This window comes from Loxodonta africana, chromosome 6 (assembly GCF_030014295.1).
Source record: "Loxodonta africana isolate mLoxAfr1 chromosome 6, mLoxAfr1.hap2, whole genome shotgun sequence".
NCBI lineage: Eukaryota > Metazoa > Chordata > Mammalia > Proboscidea > Elephantidae > Loxodonta > Loxodonta africana.
Window position 1 is genome coordinate 52581280 of NC_087347.1, and position 23237 is coordinate 52604516.

At 35.9% G+C, this 23237-nt stretch overlaps 1 non-coding gene across 1 annotated transcript; it reads left to right on the top strand.

Moving 5' to 3' along the window:
• The first annotated feature begins 22636 nt into the window (after window positions 1–22636).
• LOC111749502 (U6 spliceosomal RNA) lies at window positions 22637–22744 on the top strand. The gene has a single exon (XR_002784634.1). It is a non-coding gene; the product is annotated as a U6 spliceosomal RNA (small nuclear RNA).
• Window positions 22745–23237: the final 493 nt, after the last annotated feature.

The window sequence follows — 23237 nt, forward strand, 5'->3', positions numbered from 1 at the left end:
CCAGAAAAATACAAGATAATTTGTTCTTTGGGATAAAATGATAAATGAGTCATGCTGAAAAGTGGGCAGTTACATGACATAAAAAGATAACCACTAAAAGCTTTCCAAATAGCCATCTGACTGAAGCCAAGTAGGTAGTCAGCCTGCTGGTTTGGCAGAATGTGTGGCTGATTGCCTGAGTATTTTTGAGCAAAACAGCTATTCATTTCACCTGCAAAACCAACAGTTCACTTTGACATTGCACATAATGAAAAATAAGTCAATACCTATTTTTAGGCTAAACTAATAAAGAAGGACTAGAAGTAAAATAATAATAATCATAACAACATCTTTATTTTTATGGAGAACGCCGTAACAAATAATAGTTCTATTTGATGACTTATTTTCTATGATTTAATTTGTGCTTTTGATTTGAATCACATCAAAAGATTGGGATGTAACTTGGTGCATTATAATGTCTTTTTAGTTTCTCGACAGGAAGAGTGTATGTGCTTGTGCCCAAGGAATTAAACCCATTCCCTTTGCCATCCAGTCGATTCTGACTCATAGCGACCCTATAGGACAGAGTAGAACTGCCCCATAGGGTTTCCAAGGAGTGCCTGGTGGATTAAAACTGCCAACCTTTTGGTTAGTGGCCAAAGCACTTAACCACTATGCCACCAGAGTTTCCAAGGAATTAAAGGGACATACCTATCTCTATCTACATATACATATATATATATATATATGCATATATATACCTATATAGATAGATATAGATCTATGTATATAATTTTCTATGCCTTGATTGCTTTTAATTACTATGTACAAATTCTTGGGTATTTTTTTTTTTTTCTGTGTAGTAGTAAACCTAAAATTAATTCGAAGGCCTTCAAAAAAGCCTTGATTGTGCACTAGCTGCACTCTAAAGGGATATGCTGCATCGTGCATGTGAACTCTTCTTATTAACTGAAAAAAAATCCCTGTGAGTAGTTAAGAAATAGCATTTTACAATAGTATCCTTGATTTATACTAGGAAGTGTTGAAATACAACGTGACCCCACTTTAGTAATGATGATTGTCAAAGAAGCATTATCGATTTGTGTCTCAGTTGTAGAAGAAAAATCAATACCAGACAGCTCTAGAGGAGATGCTTCTAATGGTTTTACGGTTTTAGAGTCACCTGGGACATGCCTTTCAAAGATGATCAACGTAGTCATAGGAGATCAGTCCATCTGTATTCTGGACCAAGTCCAAGGGCTTCAAGTTTTAAATTGAAAGGCATACATTTTGGTTCATAATTCCTAGCAAAAATAAGCTTTTTACTAATTATGCATTTGTAGATTAAGCATCATTCAAATACTTTTGTTTGTTCCTATAATTAATCAGGCAATTATAGATATATATGTTGGTTCCAATATCACTTCATCTGTAATTTAACAGGAATTCCTCCTGTCTATAAATTTTTTTTATATATAAATTAGAATAACTTGATAAGCAATTAAAATCTTTTGCAATTTATTCGTTGTTCACTTTTTTCAACAGTCAGCTTTAGGTAATCATGGTTTTGGTTTGTTTGTTTTCCTATCTTTTCTGTTTTCCCAATGGCTTGTGGTGATGAAATAATAATTTTGCTAAAATTGCTGCCTGCATATCCTCCAAACTTGAAAGACAATGTAACCTCATTGATAGAATGTATAGAAAAGCAATATATAGCTGAAAATAGCTGCCAGAACATCGATTTTTTTTTTCAAAATTGAATTGAGATTAATCTTTAAAACCCTTTAAACAGAATATAACGCAGTCCAGACAATTTCTCTGGAAACTGTTTTGCAAAATCAAAACTAATACTTCTCAAAGTCTTCTGATCAGCTCAAGTTAGAAGAGGAGAGTTTTTGGCAATGTATGCTAGATAATCCAAAAAGTCTTTTTTGTTGAAAGGATGCAAGTTATTTAAGGAAAAAAGAATGTGCAATTTATTTTGGTATGCTCAGAGTCTAGCAAATCGGTAAGCACTTGTTAGATAAATGGCAAATGTACTGAGGTCTGGGTCAGGATTTTTTTATTTAAAAGTGTGAGAAACATAACTCAAAATAGTTTAAATAAAAAGAAAGGCACAAAGAACAAGACAATGCTCAATGGGATTATATAATTAAAAAACAAAAAAGGATACCAATGTCATTCACTGATGAATCAAGGATATAAACATATTTTTAGGTTTTTTTTTTTTTTCTATCCTTCAACACTTTGTGTGGAGGCTTCTTTCTCTCTTACAAATTAGTAATAAGAAACTCTGGCTTACATTACATTTATAGCTTCTGATTTCAAAGGTAGAATAATTCTGTCCTAACATCTCTGTACAAAAGTTTTAGAAAACACTTTCATTGTCCAAGAAGTGTCTGCTTTGGCTAAATGTAACACTTTGGAGATCTTATATTCCCTTTCCAATATTTCATATTTATGGTAACCAATGTAAAATAAGATAAATATTTCCAACTTCCAACAGATAATTAAAATTCTGGGTGACATGTTTCTACACAGTGCAGGGTTGATGTGACTCAGCCAGGAAAAAGAACTTCATAGCCACCTAGGAAATAATTAAAGGTCACCTCTTGCCAGCCCTTACCTTCTGCCACTAAATCATGGATGCAGTGGCTGTGCCAATTTGAGATTGTGATGGATTCCTTTTACCATGTGAAAAGCACTCTCTGAATTACTCAGTTATTGGTCTCCATTCAAGGGCTCCAATTCTTAATGTGGTAGACAAGGAATTGAGATTAATCGAGAATGGCACATTGTGTACTCGGATAGATAGTGCCTTCAGCCAAAGAACTGGTTGTAGAAACATAACAATAAAAGCTAATTCTCTCAAATCTTCACCTTCTTCTATAAACAGTGCTAAATCACCTATGTAAGAAAGCCCTGTAGATGTGACCAATTAAGGTATGTGAGGGCCCTGAACACTGATAATCTGTGGTGCCCCTTCCTCTGCTTACTCACCCATTTGAACAGGATATGTGTGTTAGATATATGTGTGTGTGTGTGCGTGTGTACGTGTGTGTCTTTGCCATCCATGATGTAACATCTTTTTAAATTCAACTATAATATTAGAGATTGAATGTAAAGGTGGCCTATGCCATTTTAGTGGAATGAGATGAACTGGACTATAAAATTTTTAGTGAATGCAGGGTACTAAGGTTTTTACTATATGTCACATTTTCTACAAAAAGAATATTTCATATATTCAACAAAAAAGAAAATGAGTCAGTGAACCTAGTTATTTCAACAATCAGTGTAAAATTCTGTTGATCTCCCACAACAAAAAATTGACTTTAACAAACTCTGCTCTAAATGGCTCATACTCCAGTTTTGATGATTATTTTGTAATAAATGCTGTAATTACAAATGAACAAATAAAAACATTTCATGAAAGAAATTCAATGATCAGAAAACAAGTATTATAACAAATTATTTTATTTTTAGATAGATATATCTAACACATTGTAATTTAAAACACTTCTTTTTATTCTTTGCTCTTATTCTTCAATGATTTCATCACAATTAAGCTGCCAAATAACATCTACTTCCATACATAATAAGGATAATGAATAGAGTCTTTCTTGAATCATTTTTGTGTACTCGTTTTTCCTTGTGCCTTGTCTGCTTAACAACTAACTATGTGTCTTTGCTTTGGACAAGTGGTGCCTGTTTTGTGATTACTTTTCTTAGGGGTAATTCATCCCTGCCTGTAGGATGTATTAGCATATTTAACAAACAAAGGTAAAATTTGGTGCAGTTAAGATTTTCTGATGATCAAAGAGCAAGTAGAGGATTTGAATTTAGATCTGAAAAAAAAAAGTTCATACTTAGTATATTACATGTAAGGATGATTTTATCTCAATTTCATTAGGCAAAGTAGTAAGAACTAAAGATACACTTATTTTCCAGGACAGATGCTTTTGTTCTTATAATCAGACAACTGCACAGTCATAAAGCCACATCAGTCAACAGAGGCTCAAATGTGAGAGTTTGTAGGGCTAGGAACATCATATGGGAATTATGCCTGCTGATGTATCCTCTAGCTCTATGGCTGAGAGAAGAGTTTTTGAAGAATCTAACAGATAAGTGAGATTAAAATAAAATCATAAAAATTGTAGTGAGCAGGCTACATACCTGACTAGATCCTGATACAAGAACTAGGAAAAAACAAAATGTGGCAAATGAAAAATTCTACAGAAAAGCTTAAAATAAATGATAAAAAGACTCATCGAGAAATCTACCTACACAGAGTTTGTTCTAGAAAATTGAAGAATTTTTGAAAATATCTCCGTTTAAAATGATGGCTATGCATCTAATTAATAATCTGATTAATGCCTTTTATACCAATCACATAAATGTGAATACTTCTAGGAAGGATTCTGGTTGTGGAAGGGATGGAAGTCAAAGACTTTGTAGCTTTCTACAGCAGCATGAACATGTCTAATACTTTTATAATTAAAACAATTTTCCAAATGGATAAAGTGCTTAATATAAGACTTGCCATACTCTCAGCACTCAACAAAAAAAAAAAAAAGAAAATTTAAAATCTACTTTTAAAAGACATTTCAAGATAGATTCAGAATTTTTATTGCATAACAGCACAAAATAAAAGTCAAGGCAAGGGAGCAGGGATCAGCTGTAGTCAAGGAAGGAGATCAGCAAATTCTTTCCCAGAAAACAACTATAAAGCTGAAGAAAAATGTCCCCCCACCACCAAAAATCAACAAACAAAAAAAACAAAACCACAACTAGTCAGCCACTGTAAATTGATCAAAGGCAAAGTTGTATAAAAAACAAAGGGTTTAGGTTTGAAAAGGGCTGAATGGTATGATTCTACCGGTGCCTTACCCTGCAGTTGTTCCCATCTCCCCCATCCTAAAGGTTGATAAGGAGGTTCTGCAAACTTAGGGCAGTCAGTTAGGGCCATCTGCAGGCAGTTTCTCTGCAATGGTGGAAGGGGAATCACTCTACTTAGAGCTTTAGCGATGCCATGTCCAGTGGTACCTGTGAAAGTGAAAATTTCTCAAAGTGGTTTCAAGGGCGGGCCAAGGGGTTGGACAACTAGTCTGAGGTTATTATGGTTGTAGTTGAGACAAGGATATTTCTGATTGCAGCCGTGCACACACAAAGGGTATTTCAGAGAAGACTCAAACCTGAGCTAAACCGGAATTTTGAATATGTTCCCTCCCCCTCATGCAAATGCATTGGCAGAAAATGGATACCTTACAAACCACTGCTTGTGCACTACCCACTGTTTGAGCAGCTTCCTCTGTCTCTGTGTCCACTAGTTCTGTGGGACTTTGGGGGCAAGCATGAAGTTCATACTACCGGCTGTGCCATGAGTAATAAATAATTTTACCTCCTCCACCTAGGATTCCTTAGAGTTCTTCCAGAATCTAAGAAATTATAGCAGCCTAGCTTATCTAATTGCAAATACAGTAAAAATCCCAGATGATTCACAGCTCTTGATGTGAATAAATCTCAAAATGTAATGTGATTGAGAATATTAAGGCACAGAAAAATGTATATAATTATTTCCTTTATATAAAACATTGAACTATGTAAAAGTAAACAATACATAGACACCTGGCAAAAACTACAAAAAAAAGAAAGTTAACAATAACAGAAAATATGGAATATTGTCTACCCCTGAAAGGGGGAAACAGAAGATGTAGAATTAAGGAGGTACATGCAATGGCCTACATGTTTATTGGTAATGTTCATTTTCTTAAGCTATGTAGAGAGAAATGGTCTTCTTTTAGTATTCTTTGTAGTATTGTATGTTCGTGTATTATATTTTATAAGTATATTTCACAATTTAAATAGACAAAAATGAAATAAAAAATAAGAGTTCAGTCAAGAATTTCCAAGCTAGGAAAAGAAAATGGAGAGTTTAGACATTATGACATTGTATGAACATCAATAACTCTAAGGGAGTATTTTTTTTTTTTTTTTTCCCATCTGGATTCAGTACTACAAGAGAGGGCAAAAAATTCCTCTGAGTTAGAACTGAGATTTTGCTGGGCAAGTGTGGCAGAAGGGCATGGGGCAAAGGAATGAGGCTGATAGAAAGTCATTGAAATATGAAGTAAGAGGTTTAGGCCAATTAAGAATAGAACACTGGGATGAGAAATAGAGATTTGGAGCAAAATAAAAACATGAGGAAAGTTTTAGTGGGAGTCATTAAACTAAAGAACCAGAAAGATATTTTTTGTCAAAAAAGATGATTCCATCAATAATTTAGAGATTGACTAGTACCTGAGATGCTATTCCAAGGATGCATCTGTAAATGTGGGTGGCTTAAGTTGAGTGAATGAAAAGGTAATTGGAATTAAGAATATTGAATTGCTCTAATAAAATAATGCTCGTATGGATGTCGAATTTACACAGAAAAAGGGACAGGCTTCAAACAAAAAAGATCATGAGCAACACTTGCTGCCAAAATCACTAGCGCTTGTGAAAAATGACTGGGAGGTTGGTAAACAAAAATGATGAGAGTAGTAAGATGTGGTTGTGCTTGAGGAACAGAGTATTTATTAACTAAATCTTAAAGGAACACAAATAAAGCTGGAATGATAATAGATTTTTGTAAACTATATTTTTACGACACCATAGTGTTTGTTAATAAATTCAGAAGTAGGATAGTGAAAAAGTAAAAGAGCCTTTTTCAAACTGGTGTTATTTAACAATGGTCATAATTGAAACAGATCTGTTTTTATAGAAATTTTATATGTATGTGAGCTGGTTTAATAGTCATTATTTTATACTGGTATAATTTTACTTGTTACTAAAATCTTAAACTATTGTATTTTTCACAGGGATGGACTTATTCCTGGTAAAATATTTAAGCATTTTCATATTTACTAGTAAGGAGTTGTCACTTCCCCTTAAGACATCCCTTCAATCCAGCAAATAATAGATGCCTGGCACAGCAGGTGGTCTTCAAGACCCAGCTCTGCTCTGGTGTATCCAAAACCAAAAACCAAACCCAGTGTCCCTATAGGACAGAGTAGAACTGTCCCAGAGAGTTTCCAAGGAGCACCTGGCGGACTCAAACTGCCAACCCTTTGTTTAGCGGCCGTAGCACTTAACCACTACACCATCAGTGTTTCCTCTGGTGTATCACCAGCTGTTAAATATTTTGAGAGTCATCAATACTCTGTAGATGTGCATTTACATACAAAAAAGTCATATGCATAAATGTTAACATCAAAGACACACCACTCTGAGTTTCTATTTTTTTTTATAGGGTCAGTTCTGACTCATGGCAACCCCCCGTGTGTCAGAGTAGAGCTGTACTCTAGAAAGTTTTCAATGGCTGAGTTTTTGGAAGTAGATCATCAGGGCTTTCTTCCAAGGTGCCTCTGGGTAGACTCCAACCTCCAATCTTTTAGTTGGCAACTGAGAGTTTTAACAATTTGCACCATCCAGAGACTCTCTCACTCTGACTACAACTTCTGAACTTTTCTGTAAATATTTTCGTCAGACCATTCTTCAACCTAGTAAGTATCTTCAGTTGTTTAAATCAGCAAATACACTACCCCCCTTTTTTTTTCCATCCCATTTGATTCATGTAGCCAAAATTGTTGTTCCTCTATTTTCAATACCTTTAAAACCTTGCCCGCAACTCTTATGTGACTTTTACATATTGGATTTCCTTAAAGTTCAGCCCTGGGCTTCTTATGCTTTAATTTTTACTTATGTCATCTTATAATGCCCACATTTCCAAGTTTTATGCATAATCTGAAGAATCCCAAATATCTGCCTCTTGTTGAGACTCTTCCTCTGAACTTCATATATGTGCAAGCAACTCACTGATCAGTACATCCAACTCAGGAATATCAGAGTATCATTAGCAACTTACACTCAAAATCTAAAAAAAAAAAAATTTACCTGCTTTCCCATTATACTTTGTCCTTACGGAGTTTTCTTTTTCTTATTTTTATTTATGTATTTTTTTCTAAGTGAAAGTTGGCATCCTGCATTGAAATATGATTTATAAACCAGAATCCTCAATCTTCTTTGAAAGCAATTTGTCTTCATTCCACATCTTCAAATAGTGTATTTATTTATAATTGTCCTGTCCGCATTTACTGGTTCAGAAGTCCCATGTGACCTAAGCCAGTTCAATAACAGCGAATCGTATTATCATTGTCCAGAATCATGGAAAACAGACTCTATAGCTACTATCTCATTCTAGATTTGAAGTAATACGTAACTGAGGGCTTTTCAGCAGCCACGTGTGAATCCAAGTGACATTACAAAAAGCAAAGAAGTGATGCAAAAAGACACTGGTTCCAGTAGCATTTATTTGCTATCATTTATCTCTCTTGAGTAAATATCTTCAATGAGTTCTACTTTATTTCATAAAAACTGTCAAATTCATATCATGACCTAGAATGTTCTTGTGCTATAGCCCTTGCCTAACTCCCCAGACCCATCAAATGATGCTTCCCTTTCTCCAGTCTATGGTCTGACTGTGCTGGCTGTCTTCAGTTTAATAAACACGCAACAAAACTGGATCTGATCTCATGCTTTTGCCTTTTCCAGCACTGACTTTCCTTGCGTTTCATTTTCATACCTCTACAATAGATCAAACCAAGAAAAAAATCCAAAAACGTTGCGATTGAGTCCATCCCAACTCAAACTTATCCTATAGGACAAAGTAACTGTCCCCTAGGGTTTCCAAAGAGCGGATGGTGGATTCAAAATGCCAACCTTTTGGTTAGCAGCCAAGCTCTTAATCACTGTGTCATCATGGTCCCCTAGAATAGGTCAGTCCTCCTATTGTACACACCTAGAGCATCCTCTATTTTTCTCAAATTTTTATGGCCATTGAAATTATAGGTTTGTGTGACTATTTGGTGAATATCTATTGATTTCATTAGAATGTAAGTTTCAAGTGGGTAGGAATAATGAGGTTTGTTTACCATTCAATACCCAATGCTGTCGCAATATAAGAGCTCAAAATTATTTTTAATAAGTAAATATGGACATACAGATAATGTTTACTAGTAAAACAAAAGTCCAGTGGGTCAATAGATGAAATGATACCTTTCTTCCAAAAGGACTCTTTTTAAAAAGAAGATTTTCATGGACTCTAGAGATAAAGATATCATCTTTTCCTCTGAGCAGAATTTTCTTCTTCACTATTAATTAAAATGATAAAGTTGCTGAGAAATATTTGTTTTACTAGATATGATTTATGACTGTCTCTTCTCAGTGAGCAAGGACATTATAATTTAACTAAGCATTTCTCTACAGGACAAATTTAGTTAAGCAAACTGTTTTTAAAGGCCGTCATTAGTATACCAATGTCAAAGCATCAATGATAAATTACATTCATACATTCAACACTTGAAACATGTGACATTTAGACAGAAAATACACAGACAACTTGTGTTTTTACAACCTTGAGAAAGTTTGAAGTGTATTTGTTCAAGTTACGTCTTTCATCCTGCATCTTTGGGAAACACAGAGAGTACTGACTCTACGAGTTTTTGTTTTTTTGGATAAGGGAGTACTTTGAGAAGGTAATGAAAATTTTAGGCAAACGTCATGCCTAAAGGCACAGGTGCATATGCACAAATAATTTTACACATAATTTTAAAGTGTTCATGAAAACAATGATTACAAATGCCAAGTTAAGAATAACTGATTTACAGGATAAAATAGCGGACTTGAAAATGGATAAATACAGATATATAGATATGAGCATCTATGTGTATATAAATATATATGTAAATTAAATACAAAATGTTTCAGCCAGAATTTGAATTGTGAATTTAACTGAAAGATGTTCTCATATATTAAAATTTGTATAGCTTTTGCTGCTGATTATAAGCTATCATAACACTAGACAAAATGTGCTAAGGGGAAAAAAATGCATTGGCTTTGTATACTTTAATATCAGTTTTGTCCTTTTTGCACAAAAAAGATTCTGGGGAGACAAAAGTTCCCTGATATCTAGAGCCCATGTATAACATCCAGCATCACAGCAAATTTCATGTAGCTTTTGCTACTACCATAAATTCTTATTTTATCATTTATCTTATAGGACATCATTGTGTATTGAATATGTGCTGTAAAAATATGTGCTGTAAATCCTAACCTCTGTGCCTGTGGTTATAATCCCCTTTGGAAATGGGTTGTCTTTATTATATTAATGAGACAGGATTAGTGTAGTGTTTGTCTAAAATCAATCTCTTTTGATATATAAAAGAGAATAAACAAGCAGAGATGAGGGAAGAGAGATGTCAAGTCACAGGAAGATTGCCCCGGAGCAAAAGAATCAAGGAACTTCCTCCAGAGAAAACAGAGAGAAAGCCTTCCTGTAGAACTGGCACACTGAATTTGGACTTCTAGCCCCCCAAATTGTGAGAAAATAAATTTCTGTCTGTAAAAGCCATTAACTTGTGGTATTCTGTTATAGCAGCACTAGAGAACTAAGACAGAATTTGGTACTGGAAAAGTGGGCTGCTGCTGTAACAAATACAAGGTGAAAGTGGTTTTGGAATTAGGTAATGGGTGGCGACTCCAATTTCTCCCATTTGTAATAGAAATGTCTACCTTGTGCCTGTTGCACCATTGTACTTTGGAAACAGATAACTTGTTGTCTAGATTTCACAGGTTCACAGATAAAGAGAAATTTGCCCCAGTATGGAATATGCCTAAAGTCTCACCCATGTTTGATTTAGATGATGCAGAAGATGAGATTTTGGTCTTGGAGTTGATTTAAGACTTTTGGGATGATGGGATGGGATGAATGTGTTTTGCATGTGGGAAGGACATGATTTTGGGGGGCAAAAGGGTAGAATGTTATGTATTGTATTGTGTCCTCAAAAAATGTGTATTGTAAATCCTAACCTTTATGCTTGCGGTTGGATTCTCTTTGTTATGTTAATAAGACACGATTAGTGTAGGGTTTGTCTTAAATTAATCTCTTTTGAGATATAGAAGAGATCAAACAAGGAAGAAAATGAAGCAGAGATGGAGAAAAAGATATGCCAAGCCACATGAAAATGGCCCAGGAGCAAAAGAGACTAGGAACTTCCTTCTAAGCTGACAGAGAAAGAAAGCTTTCCCCTAGAGCCAGCACCCTGAATTTGGACTTCTGGCTAAACTATGAGAAAATAAGTTTCTCCTTGTTAAAGTCATTTACTTGTTGTAATTCTCCAGTCCCTGGAGGACAACATGCTTGATAAAGTAAAAGGTCAGCAAAAAGAGAAAGATCCTCGATGAGATCAACTGACACCATGACTGCAACAATGGGCTCAAACATAACAATGATTGTGAGGATGACACAGGACCAGGCAGTGTTTCCTTCTGTTGTACATAGGGTCACTATGAGTTGGAACCAACTCAGTGGCACATAACAACAACAATAATAAATTTTTGTTGTAGCACCACTAGACAATTAAGACAGACATTGATCCAATAAATGTCATTTTTTATGTAGTGTATAAAGAGAAAGGAAAAAAATGCTGGTAATAATCTGTCTAATGGTAGCATTTCATGAAGAATTTTTGTTGTGAACATGCGTGTTTGTTTTTATGTTCTGTTGCTATTGGAGGCCTCTTTTACACTGCACAAAATCTGTTTATTTCTATTCAAAGCACATATTTCCCATCTGTCTTGGTTATCTAATGCTGCTATGACAGAAATACCGTAAGTTGGTGGCTTTAACAAACAAATTTATTCTCTCACGATCTAGTAGGCTAGAACCTTGAATTCAGGATACCAGCTCCAGGGGAAGTCTTTCTATTTCTGTCAGGTCTGGAGGAAGGTCCTTGTCATCAATCTTCCCTTGGTCTTTGAGCTTCATAGTGCAGGGACCCTGGGCCCAAAGGACGCACTCTGCTCCAGGCACTGCTTTCTTGGTTGTATAAGGGCACTTTCTCTCTGAGCTCTTTGCCTTTTTATATATCAAAAGCAATTGACTCAAGATACAACCTAATCTTGTAGATTACAACTCCTCTCATTAACACAACTGCCTCTAATTCTGCCTCATTGACATCATAGAGGTTAGGATTTACGACACATAGGATAAATACATCAGATCACGAAAGGGAGGACAACCAGACAATACTGGGAATCATGGCCTAGGCAAATTGACATACACTTTTGGGACACAGTTCAATCTATGACACCATCTTTTAAATCGTATTTGATATTATTATATTACATAGCTTTTCTCCATTCACTCTAAAGTCATGGCAAAAGGAAAAAAAACCTTGTAAAGATTGATAAGCAAGACATTGACTCTACTCTCAAGAAGATAAGTTTGTCATTGCCTTTATCTAAAATTTAAATCACTAAGTGTCAAAATAGACTGGATCAAAATCGAGGCTAAAGCTTTACCTGAATATCTTTTTTTATTATTGTTTTTGGAGAAAATATACACAACAAAACATACATGTTCAACAGTTTTTACATATACAGTTCAATTGCAAGGATAACATAACTTCACATTGTGTCACTTTTCTTACTACCTCGACCTATATTGTTTCACACTGTTACCGTAGACTCTCTGCTCCTTAAAGCTGTCATCTGTGCTTTAACGTTACTGTTGTCAATCTGATCTCATACAGGTAATTCTTTAAAGGAGTGCGATACTCAAGGCAAACATTCTTTATTAATTGTGCCCGTAAATTTCTAGACAAATCCACTTTGCTGGCAACATATGTTTTCAAAATCTAACTGTAGAGAGATATCTCAGTTTCCAATAACAGAAAAAAATATTTTAGATTGTTGAAGCTCCCAATATTTAGAAATAATTATTAATTTTTTTGTTAAACTAGCTTTTATAATTTTTCATATATGTAAAAAATTATTGCATGTAACTAGCTTCCTGCCATTACTTTTGGTTTCCGTACAGAACCCCTTTGTCTACAAGAACGAGAACTTGCCACGAGATGTGTCAAATTTACGGAAATATATTGGAGATTCTCATGAAAAAAAGTAGACTCAGGACAATGTAAGTAGAAGGTGGAAGTAGAAAGTACCAGTAACATAACAAATGACTCATTCATGCTCTCTGTCTTTATCATTCTGTCTGCTCCACCCCAACAGTTGGTTTCTCATCTTTGCTTTTATGTGAATATCTACTCTATTTCCACTTCTTCTTCTTTTTTTTTTTTGGCAAACTGCTTTCTTTGCTGACTAATCAGTTTGAATATACATTAAAAGTGACTTTTCCAAGTCCAACTCAACATGTACTTACAGCTTGCGCACTTATAATTAATTTGACACTGTGTCTCTCAGTTGAAATTCTAAGGAAAAATAATCTGTTTACTATTGATGGAATCTCCTTACATTAGATGCCAATCACTGGCTCAGTGAATAGCTTTTTGGGCACAGAGTCCCCAAGAAGAAATATCCATAGGGCACCTCTTCAATATGACTTTGGAATGGAGAGGCAGTTTTCAGGAACAGAAGACAAAATATAAAATAGGGACATCATAAAAATTAAGTACCTGTCATCATCAAAAGATATTTTCAAAGGATTAAAGACAATCTACTGACTGGGAAAAACACACAGCCCAATAAAAAATGGGCAAAGGATAAGAACACATAACCAAAGAGCACATTCGAGTGGCCAGCAGACACATGAAAAGATACTCAATGTCTTTAGCCACCAGAGAGATATAAATTAAAACCACAATTAGATACCATTTCACTCCCACTAGGATGGTTAAGATAAATAAAAAAAATTAAAATGACAAATATTGGTGAGGACGAGGGGAAATTAGAACACTTCTCCATTTTACCCATTGTGGAAAAGAGTGTGGTGGTTCCTGGAAAACAAAACAAAAATAGAACTACCAAATGACCCAGCAATCCCAGTACTAGGACTATACAAGGGACTTGAAAACAATGATGCAAACAGACATATGCATAACACTGTACATCACACCATTAGTTTCAATAGTAGAAAGGTATAAACAACCTAAATGCCCATCAACAAATGAATAGATAAACAAAATGTGGTACATACATACAATGGAATACTATTCAGCCAGAAAGAGAAGTGCATGCTACAACATGAATGGAGTTTGAAGACATTATATTGAATAAGTAGAAAGGACGAATACTGTATGAACTCACATATATAAAAAAGACAAGAACAGGCAAATGCATAGAAACTAAAATTTATTAGTGGCCATCGGGGTGGAAGGGAGGGGGGAAGGGGAAAGTTTTGCTTCTGGAGCCCTTAGTTTTTATTTATAGTGATGGAAAATTTGCATTAAGGGTAAAGTTTGCACCGCTGATTAACATAATTGTTGTCAATAATTTGTACACCTGTAAAAAGTTTAATTAGCAGATATTGTGTGACATATATTCTTACAAAAAAAAAGTAGCTGCTGAGGCTGCATATGTAAAACCAAACACATCAATGGATTTAGTTCCTTGGTTTGGTGCTTTAGGGTCATGGTTTCATGGGTCATTATCGATTTTAGTACTTTTATTTTAGTACTTTTTGTTCTACCTCCTAGTTCATTGTGTAGTGCCTGGGTCCTAAAAGCTTGCAAGTGGCCATTCAAGGCACCACAGTTAGTCTCTCATCACCTGGAGCAGTAGAGGAAGAATGAGATTCAGGAATAGGAGGAGGAAATGGAATGTGTGCCTAATTTCTTCCATGAACAAATGCCTCTTTTACCATAAGACCAGAAGAACTGGATGGTACCTGGCTACCATTACTGAATGTTTTGATCAGGGATTCTGTAGAAGAATTCTGATCAAAAGAGGGAAACTGCAGAAACAGACTTTGAAATTGGCATGGGATCCAGGATTTCTGAAACCTGGATGAAACTTTGAAACTGTTGCCCTTAGATAATATTTAAACCTTAAACCTCAAACCAAAAATATTCCCTGAGTTTTTTTTAAACCAAATAATAAGTTAGCTTACTTAGTAAATACTGTTTGCCTTGAAAATTATGCTGTTTTGAATAACTCTGACAACAGAAAAAGTTAGATAGGAAGCTTATGGGGCAGTGAGTTCATGTTAATGGGGCAAGAACAATTCAGAAATGGAGGGTGAGAATGGCTGCACAACTTGAAGAATGTAATCAATGTCACTGAATTGTACAAGTAGAAATTGTTGAATTGGTGTATGTTTTGCTGTGTATTCTTTCGACAACAGTAAAAAAAAAAAAAAAGAATTGATCATATATGGAAGGGTTTGTTTCTAGACTCTTCAAATATTTTTTCCATTGGTCTGTCTATTCTTATGACAGCATTACGCTGTTTTGATCCTTGTTTCTTTGTAGTAACATTTGAAATTGGGGAGTGTGAGTCCTCCAACTTTGTTCTTCATTTCCAAGATTGCTTGGACTATTCTGGGTCCTTTGCATTTCATATATGAAATTTAGGCTCAGCTTGTCAATTTATAGAAAAAAAAAAATTCAGGTGTAGTTTTGATAGTGATTGCATTGAAACAGTAGATCAATTGAAAAGGTATTGACATTGTAACAATATTAAGATTTTTCTATCCATGAATATGGGATGTTTTTCCATTTATTTATGTCTTCAATTTCTTTCAATAATGTTTTGTAGTTTTCAGCATACAAGTCTTGTACATCCTTCATTAAATTCATATCTGTTTTAATCTATTTGAAGCTACAGTATTGTAAATAGGATTGTTTTCAGAATTTTATTTTCTGATTGTTCACTGTGAATATATGGCATATTGATCTTGGATCCTGCTACCTTTCTGAATTTGTTTGTTTCTAGTAGTTTCGTAGTGGATTCCTTAAGATCTTCAATGTTCAAGAACATGTCATCTACAAATAGTTTTCATTCCCCACCCCCCTGAATCTGGACGCATTTTATTTTATTTTATTTTATTGCTTAACTGTCCTGGCTAGAACCTCCAGTAGAATGTTGAATATAAGAGGACAGAATAGATATTCTTACCTTGTTCTTGATATTAGAGAGAAAGTGTTCAGTCTTTCCCATTAAATAAGACATTATGAGCTTTTCATAGAAGATCTTTATCAAGTTCAGGGATTTTTATTCTATTTCTAGTTATTTTGAGAGTTCTTACAGTGAACGTGTGTGGACTAGCAAATGCTTTTTCTGCATATTTTAAGACTATCATGTGTTTTTAATACTTTATTCTATTAATATGGTGTATTACATAAATTGGTTTTTTGGATCTTGAACCAACCTTGTACTTCTCTGATAAATTCAACCTGGTCTTAGTGTGTAAACATTTTTATTTATTGGTAGATTGAGTTTGCTAGTATTTTTAATTGTTTTTGGCTGGTCTTGGTATTAGAGGAATACTGGTTTCATAGAATTACTTGGGAAGTAATACCCTTTTCTATTTGTGGAAGAATTTGAGGAAAAACATTTAAATTCAAGGCAAAGATATGGAAGGAGTTAATAAACACTAGAGTGGAAATAATTTTAAAAGACTAGGAAAATAATAGAGAAAATCAACAAAACCAAAAGTTGGTTCTTGGAAAAAAATCAACAAAATGGCAAACTTTTAACTATACTGACCAAGAAAAATAGAGACAAGATTAAAAGCAGTAAAAATGTTTATAATGGAATACTGTAAACAACTGTTTGCCAACAAATTAGATAACTTAGATAAAATGGAAAAATTCTTAGAAAGAGACAAATTACTTAAACTGACTCAAGAAGAAATAGAAGATATTTATAGATCTAAAAAAAGATAAAATTAGCTAACTATAAACATTACTACAAGAAATATTGCAGCTTAGATGGGTTCATTGGAGAATACTAACAAACATTCAAAAATGAGTTAATACAAGTGTCTGGTGCCTTTTCATAACTAACTCAGCTTTGTTTCCACATTTGTGCTTTGAGCTATTATTAGCAAATATGCTACAGCTATTTGTGTTATAGACCCAGCAATGCGTATTATTTTATGCGATGGTTTTTTATCCCTGCTAATGTGAAAAAAATTGAAATTCTGCTGCTTTTTGTCATTTGTAATTATTTTTACCACCATTCTGTCTTTGTGTGTGTGTGTGTGGATTCCAATTATATGCTCTCTGTTGTTGCTTCCTTTCAGCCTTATGAACCTCCTTTAGTAATTCTCTTCAGATGACTCTGCTAGCAACGTATTCTCTCAGTTATTGTTTATTTGGGAATGTCTTTATTTTGCCTTCATTTTTGAAGGGTAGTTTTGCTGTGTATAAGACTTTTGGTTGATAATTCTCTTCCTTCTCCCCTTCCTCCCTACCTCCCTCTCTCCCTTACCTGAGGACTAAGGTGCGCCTAACGTAAGCCATGGTATTTTCAATCGCATCATATGCATGTGAAAGCTGGACAATGAATAAGGAAGACTGAAGAAGAGTTGACGCCTTTGGATTGTGGTGTTGGCGAAGATATTGAATGCACCGTGGACTGCCAAAAGGACGAACAAATCTGTCTTGGAGGAAGTGTGGCCAGAATGCTCCTTAGAGGCAAGGATAGCAAGACTTCATCTTACATACTGAGAAGTACATCATGCTTGGCAGAGTACAGGGTCAGCGGAAAAGATGAAGACCCTGAATGAGGTGGCTTGACACAGTGGCTGCAACAATGAGCTCAAGCATAAAAACGATTGTAAGGATGGCACAGGACTGGGCAGTATTTCGTTCGGTTGTGCATAGAATCGCTATGAGCCGGAACTGGCTCAACGGCACCTAACAACAACAACAACAACAAGCTTGATAATAATATGTCTTGGTGACTTTCTTTTGAGACCTACCTTGTATGGGGTTCAATGAGCATCTTGGATACATACCTTTTCATCTTTCACGATGTCAGGGAAGTTTTCTGCCAACAAATCTTCAAAAATTCTCTCTGTATTTTATCTTATCCCTCCCTGTTCTGGTATTCCAATCACTTGCAAGTTATTCTTCTTGATAGAATCCCACATGATTTTTAGGCTTTCCTAATTTTTTAATTCTTTTATCTGATTTTTCTTCAACTGTTTTGGTGCCAAGTGCTTTATCTTCCACCTCCCCAATTCTGCATTCCAGTTCCTCAATTCTGCTTCTCTGGCTTCCTATTGAGTTGTCCAATTCTGTAACAGTATTGTTAATCTTTTGAATTTCTGAATGCTGTCTATGGATTCTTGCAGCTTATTATATTTTTCATTATGTTCTTGAATAATCTTTTTAATTTCTTCAACTGCTTTATCTGTGTGTTCCTTGGCTTTTTCTCTATATTGCCTGAGCTCATTCCTGATGTTGTTCCTGTATTAATCTTTTGTATTCTACCTCTGGCAATTCCAGGAATGCATCTTTTTCCGGGAGAGTCCTTGATTCTCTGTTTTTGGAGGTTGTTGAACCAGTCATGGTTTGCTTCTGTATGTGATTTGATATCGACTGCTGTCTCTGAGCCATCTATAAGTTATTGTAATAATTTATTTTATGTTTTCTCACTGTGTCCTAGCACCTTGCTTTGTTTTGCTTCAATATACTGATGCAGGTTACTAGAGTGAGCTAACTTGATTATTGGAGCCTTTGAAGCACTAATGTCCTGTTAGCAGATGGCTAGAACTGTTACCAGGTATACGAGCCGAGGAGTCCATTCAGTATTCTTGTATAGATTCAGCTCAGATATCCTGATAGTCAGTCACCTAGTGTGTGGTGTAAGCCCTCGCCTACTATCTTAGATGAGGAGTGGTGATGGTTGTATGCACTGGTTTCTGGTAGCAGCAGGGGGTCACATTCTGAGGAGGGCAGAGTGCTGAAAGCCTTCCCCAAGTGTCATTGAGGAAGGAGTGTCTCTGTTCTCTTGAGAGCTCTGGTGAGTGGGCTCTGCAGCTGTACCTTAGGCACCCAATGCTTATACCGGTAAAGACTAGCAGGCAGCACTATCCTCAGACCCCTTTCATGGGTGGCTATGTGGCGTGGATGGAGCCTCTAGTCATCAGGTCCCTACTGTGGGTAAGTGAGGGGTCTGTTTAATAGGCAGAGAGGTGTCAGACCTCCAAAAACCTGCCTGTCCACGTCACAGCTGAAACAATTACAGTCAGACTTCTAACAGATTTATCCTTGCATTGTTATAGTCTCCTGGGCCCATGTAGGGGTAAAAGCCAAAATGTGTGGATTGCTGATGCCTGGACTGGAGCCACTTCTGCTCTGAGCTTCCAGAATAGGGGAATTGGGAAAGCATTTTTCCCCCTTTTGTTAACTGCTCCTTCTCTCAGGCCAAGAGAATATCTCCAAGAGGGTGCAGCAAGTTCTAGCTCAAAACCAAAAAAACAAACCCAGTGCCATCAAGTCAATTCTGACTCATAGCGACCCTATAGAACAGAGTAGAACTGCCCTATAGAGTTTCCAAGGAGAGCCTGGTGGATTCGAACTGCTGACCATTTGGTTAGCAGCCAGGCCCAGTGAATTCAACTGTTAATGAAGCCAGCTGGGGCAGAGGGGGGAGGGATCTGATAGATAGGAGAGAGTACTTTCAGAAGAAGGAGCTATTAGATCTGCAAGGTAAATTAGACAAAATCACTTATCTAGTGTAGAGCGTGCTGTTTTATCTCCGATTCCAGAGGCGTGTGTAGCCTGTGTGCGCTGGCTGGGTCCCCACCGAGATTGTCCCATGGGCTTAGGGCTGCTTCCCATGCTTGTCTTCTTTGGCTGAAGCTGCTTTGTACTAAATCCCACAGCTAGATCACACCAGGGGCTTGGGGTGCCAGCACTTCATTTGCCTTCTTACACTGAAGCAGCCGCTTCCTAAATGCTGCAGCCAGCCTCCCTGTAGACACTCCACAAGGTCAGGGGTATGCCACTTTGCTTGCCTTCTTTCACTGAAGTTGCAATGTCTCAGGAAACTACCATCAGCCTTGCCACATTCGTGCCAAAGAACAGAGCCAGGAATCAGAGGTGAGGCACTGCTCGGGCTCAGCAACTCGTCGCTGCTTCTGTACCGACTCACCCTCCCCCGTCACTCAAATCGATTCCTTAATTTTGCATTTGATGCTCAGGGTTTGTACATGTATTTGATTCACTTATTTTTTTCTGGTCTTTGTTGCAAGAGGGTTCAGTGGAATCTCCTGACTAGTTAGTGATATTGGCCCTGCTTCCTCCCATATATATATTTTTTTATTTCTCGTAATTGTTGTCTTAGTCATCTAGTGCTGCTATAACAGAAATACCACAAGTGGATGGCTTTAACAAAGAGAAGTTTATAGTCTCACAGTCCAGTGAGCTAAAAGTATGAATTCAGGGCGCCAGCTCCAGGGGAAGGCTTTCTCTCTCTGTCAACTCTGGAGGAAGGTCCTCGTCATCAGTCTTCACTTGCTCTGAGAGCATCTCAGCACAGGAAACTCAGGTCCAAGCATGCGCTCTGCTCCCGGCACTGCTTTCTTGGCAATATGAGGTCCCTGTCTCTCTGCTTGCTTCTCTCTTTTATATCTCAAAGAGATTGGCTTAAGACACTATCTAATCTTGCATATATCATCAATATAACTACCACTAATCCATCTCATTTCATCATGGTGGTAGGATTTACATCACATAGGGAAATCACGTAAAATGGTGGACAATCACACAATACTGGCACTCATGGCACAGCTAAGTTGACAGATATTTTTGGGGGAAACAATGCAATCCATGACAGTTGTGATTGTTGTTAGTTGTCATTGAGTCAATTCCCACTCATGGTGACCCTGTACGTACAGAATAGAATTGCTCCATAAGGTTGTAAAGGCTGCGAACTTTCAGAATTGTATCGTCAGACCTGTTTTTCAAGGCTCCTCTGAGTGGGTTTGAATGGCCAACCTTTTGGCTATTAGTTAAGTGCTTATAAGTTTGCACCATCCAGGATGATTTATACTTGTTTAATATCTTACAGACTGCAGACAAAATTAGCAGAAATTAAATATCTCATTTAAGATCAATAGAGTTCCATGAAATGAACTAATATCCTTCTTTAAAATTCAGAAAAATGAAAGAGATATATGACTAGTTTGCCTAAAACCTTTCAATTAGAAATTGACATGAATTAAAATTGAGGTTTTCCATATCCAAGACCTGTTGTTTTTTTCATACAGAGTATTTTTTATTTATATAAAAAAACTATACATAGTATGTTGGAGGATGATGCTTAATAAAAACGGGCATTCAATAAATGTTATAACACATTGTCACCTTTCAATCAATTATGATTGCATATGCCCCCTGGGTTCTAATATGTCTGAATTGAATGAAGTGGTGCAGTCATATCTGATATGGTTGTGTACTTTTCTATTTAATAGCAAATTTGAATAAAGTAAGAAATTTACAGCACGAAATCACTTGCTAGTTTCAAGGAAGACCTCTTTCACCTTTGAAAATGTTATTATATTTAAAAAGAAGGAGAGCAGATTTAATACTTTGAAATGACATTTTTTTCCCCTGACTGTGTAAATAATGTCATTGGAGAAACATCTGAATGCTGATGGATTAAACACAATAACAGCTGAAGTGTGACTTCATTCTGTTACAGATCATTTTAGATACAAAGACAAAACATGATAAGAGAAGAAAGGTGGAAAATGAGAGAATTCAGCTCTGATTTCATAAGATTTAATTTTTTAGTGTGAGGTTATAAGGATAAGCCAAGAAAGAAATCTAAACCCTGCTCTCATATACTTATGCAAAACTTCCATTTTGAAGTCTATTGTTTACAACAGTAGATGTCTCTCATGGTTGTATTACTGGTTTTATGTATTTATATTTTTACAATATTAGTCTTAGACTGCCATGTACTTTGACCAAGGTAAAGAATAAAGGAAGATATCATCAATATTATATTTAAAATGAAGTTCAAATTTTAATGGAATTAGAAAGTAACACTTGCAAAGCACTTTTCTCAATTAAAGACTTATTAGTATTCTTTATAATTTGACTGCATTATTTATGCCCATGAAAGGTAAATCTTAATCATTTCTTTTTTTTTTTTTTCTTTTTTAGGCTTCAACAAACAGAAGTTTGTTCTCTCACAGCCTGGTAGGGTAGAAGTCCAAGTTCAGAGTGTCAGCTCCAGGGGAAGGCTTTCTCTCTCTCTTGGCTCTGGAGGTAGGTCCTTGTCATCAACCTTCCCCTGGACTAGGAGCTTCTCAGAGCAGGAACCCTGGGTCCAAATGACACACTCTGCTCCCAGTGCTGCATTCTTGGTGGTATGATATCCCCATGTCTTTCTGGTTGCTTTTCTCTTTTATATTCAGCAGAGATTGGCTCAAGACACAACCCAATCTTGTAGATTGAGTCCTGCCTCATTAATATAACTGTTGCTAATCCCATCTCTTCAACATCATAGAGATAGGCAAATCCTAACCTTTAGGATGACAAAACAGCACCTACCCAGAAGAATTTAAATGTGTCTTTCATTGATTTTTTCATTAAAGTAAAAGAAAAACAACCAGCAATTGGACACTTGTATATCATTAGTCCACCTCAACATAGAGCACGAGGGCTTATGCACTTCTTAAGTCTTTTCCAGCTCTGTTTTCAAATGTGACTGTAATTTAGTAATGTAAAAAAAGAAAATCACATTGTATTATCCCTATTCTTTATTTTATTTAATATCTATGTGTTATTATACCAGCAAAGTGGCTATATTTTATTAACTTTGCATTATTTTGGAATACTTCAAAAAAGTAAGCATTGTGTTTGCTTTGACAGCACATATACTAAAAATTGTAATGATACAGAGATGATTAGCATTGCCCCTTACCAAGGATGACACACATATTTGTGAAGTGTTCTATATATTTTTTGCTGTTAATAAGTTATACACATGTAAAAATTTGAATTGGCACAAGTTGTGTGATAGATATATTCCCAACAATGCCAAAAAAAAAAAAAAAAATGTAGCTACTGAGACTGCTAATGTAAAACTAAACACTTCATGGGATTTGGTTTCTTTGTTTGGTGGCTTATGGTCATGGTTTCATAGGCCATCCCAGTTAACTGGCCAAATAATGTGTTTAGTGCTTCTGTTCTACCTCCTAGTTCATTGTGCAGTGCCTAGCATTTTAAAAGCTTGCAAGCAGCCATTCAAGGCATGACAATTGATCTGCATTCACCTGGAGTAACAGAGAAAGAAGGAGAGTCAGGAATAGGAGAAGGAAATGGCATATGTGCTTAATTGCCTCCATGAACAACTGTCTCCCCTGCCATAAGACGAAAAGAGCTGGATGGTGCCCAGCTATAATTACTGAACATTTTGACCAGAGATACTATAGAAGAATCCTGATCTAAAGGGGG